Source organism: Arachis hypogaea, chromosome 14 (assembly GCF_003086295.3).
Source record: "Arachis hypogaea cultivar Tifrunner chromosome 14, arahy.Tifrunner.gnm2.J5K5, whole genome shotgun sequence".
NCBI lineage: Eukaryota > Viridiplantae > Streptophyta > Magnoliopsida > Fabales > Fabaceae > Arachis > Arachis hypogaea.
Genome location: NC_092049.1, coordinates 113,964,920 through 113,967,730, shown reverse-complemented (window position 1 = coordinate 113,967,730; position 2,811 = coordinate 113,964,920). Strand labels below are relative to the sequence as shown.

Sequence of the window (2,811 nt, the reverse complement as noted above, 5' to 3'; positions counted from 1 at the left end):
TAGAGCAAACAACTTTGAGTTTAAGCCTCAATTAGTTTCTCTAATGCAGCAGAATTGCAAGTTTCATGGACTTTCATTGGAAGATCCTCATTAGTTCTTAGCTGAATTCTTGCAAATCTGTGACACTGTTAAGACCAATGGGGTTAATCCCAAGGTCTACAGACTTTTGCTTTTTCCCTTTGCTGTAAGAGACATAGCTAGGATATGGTTGGACTCACAACCTAAAGAAAGCCTGAACTCTTGGAAAAAGTTGGTCAATGCTTTCTTGGCCAAATTCTTTCCATATCAAAGGATGAGCAAGCTTAGAGTGGAAGTCCAAACCTTCAGACAGAAGGAAGGTGAATCCCTCTATGAAGCATGGGAAATATACAAGCAATTGATCAGAAGGTGTCCTTTTGACATGCTTTCAGAATGGAGCATCTTATGTATATTCTATGATGGTCTGTTTGAATTTTCCAAGATGTCATTGGACCACTCTGCTGGTGGATCTCTTCATCTAAAGAAAACCCCTGCAGAAGCCCAGGAACTCATTGAGATGGTTGCAAATAACCAGTTCATGTACACTTCTAAAAAAAATCCTGTGAATAATGGGATGACTCAGAAGAAAGGAGTTCTTGAGATTGACACTCTGAATGCCATATTGGCTCAGAATAAAATATTAACTCAGCAAGTCAATATGATTTCTCAGAATCTGACTGGAATGCAAGCTGCATCCGGCAGTACTAAAGAAGCCTCCTCTGAAGGAGAAACTTATGACCCTGAGAATCCTGCAATGGAAGAGGTGAATTACATGGGAGAATCCTATGGAAACACCTATAATCCTTCATGGAGAAATCATCCAAATTTCTCATGAAAGGATCAATAGAAGCCTCAACAAGGCTTTAATAATAATAATGGTGGGAGAAATAGGTTTGGCAATAGCAAGCCTTTTCCATCATCTTCTCAGCAATAGACAGAGAATTTTAAGCAGAGCATCTCTGACTTAGCAACCATAGTCTCTGATCTATCTAAGACCACTCTCAGTTTCATGACTGAAACAAGGTCCTCCATCAGAAATTTGGAGGCACAAGTGGGTCAGATGAGTAAAAGAGTTACTGAAATCCCTCATAGTATTATCCCAAGCAATACAGAAGAGAATCCAAAGAGAGAGTGCAAGGCCATCAATATATCCAAAGTGACCAAACCTATAGAGGAGGAAGAGGCAGTGATTTCTACTGAGGAAGACCTCAATGGACGTCCACTGACCACTAAGGAGTTTCCTAATGAGAAACCAAAGGAATCTGAGGCTCATACAGAGACTATAGAGATTTCACTGAACTTACTGTTGCCATTCATGAGCTCTGATGAGTATTCTTCTTCTGAAGAGGATGAAGATATTGTTGAAGAGCAAGTTGCTCGGTATTTAGAAGCAATCATGAAGCTGAATGCCAAGTTATTTGGTAATGAGACTTGGGAGGATGAACCTCCATTGCTCATCAATGAACTGAATACCTTGGTTCAACAGAAATTACCTCAGAAGAAACTGGATCCCAGAAGGTTCTTAATACCTTGTACCATAGGCACCATGAACTTTGAGTAGGCTCTGTGTGACCTGGGGTCAGGTATAAACCTCATGCCACTCTCTGTAATAGAGAAACTGGAGATCTTTGAGGTACAAGCTGCAAGAATCTCACTAGAGATGGCAAACAAATCAATGAAATAGGCTTATAGACTTGTAGAGGATGTCTTAGTGAAGGTTGAAGGCCTTTACATCCCTGCTAACTTCATAATCCTAGACACTGGGAAGAATGAGGATGAATGCATCATCCTTGGAAGGCCCTTACTAGCCACAGCAAGAACTGTGATTGATGTGGACAGAGAAGAGTTAGTCCAGCAACTGAATGAGGACTACCTTGTGTTTAAGGCTCAATGATCTTCCTCTGTAACAATGGAGAGGAAGCATGAAAAGCTTCTCTCAATATAGAGTCAAATAGAGCCCCCACACTCAACTTCTAAGTTTGGTGTTGGGAGGCCACCATTAAGCTCTGAGTCTCTGTGAAGCTCTCTAAGAGCTCACTGTCAAGCTATTGACATTAAAGAAGCGCTTATTGGGAGGCAACCCAATATTATTTAATTATATTTATTTTTTATAGACATTTGTTTTCCATTGCCATGCTATGTTTTCTTTAGGTTGATGATAATGTGGAGTCACAAAAACAGCTGCAGAATTAAAGTGGAATAAAAAACAACATCAAAAATAGCACACCCTGGAGGACAGGCTTACTGGCATTTAAACGCCAGTAAGGATAGCAGAATGGGCATTTAACGCCCAGTCTGGTAGCATTCTGGGCGTTAAACGCCAGAATTGGCAGACAGACTGGCGTTTAACGCCAGAAAAGGGTGTCTGGCTGGCGTTAAACGCCAGAAAGGGGCATCAGCCTGGTGTTTAATGCCAGGAAAGGCAGCAGACTGGTGTTTAAACGCCAGAAAGGGCTGTCCAGGGGTGTTTAAATGCCAGAAAGGTGCAGGGAGCAGAATTCCTTGACACCTCAGGATTTATGGATCCCACAGGATCCCCACCTACCCCAACTCCTTTTCTCTCCTTTTCACACCTTTCTATAACACTCTTCCCCAAAATAACCTCCACCAATCACCTCCATTTCTCCTATAAAACCATCATACAACCCACCTAACCCCACCCATTCAAATTCAAACCATCTCCCTCCCAAACCCAACCCCTATTACAAGAATTCCCTCTCCACTCCACTCCTATATAAGCCCCTCATCACTCCTTCATTTTCACACATCATAACCACCTTAAACCCCCTTGGC

General features: G+C 41.8%; 1 non-coding gene across 1 annotated transcript; it reads right to left on the bottom strand.

The window, feature by feature from the left end:
* Positions 1-298: 298 nt before the first annotated feature.
* Positions 299-406, bottom strand: LOC112745851 (small nucleolar RNA R71). The gene has a single exon (XR_003173759.1). It is a non-coding gene; the product is annotated as a small nucleolar RNA R71 (small nucleolar RNA).
* Between the last annotated feature and the right edge of the window lie 2,405 nt (positions 407-2,811).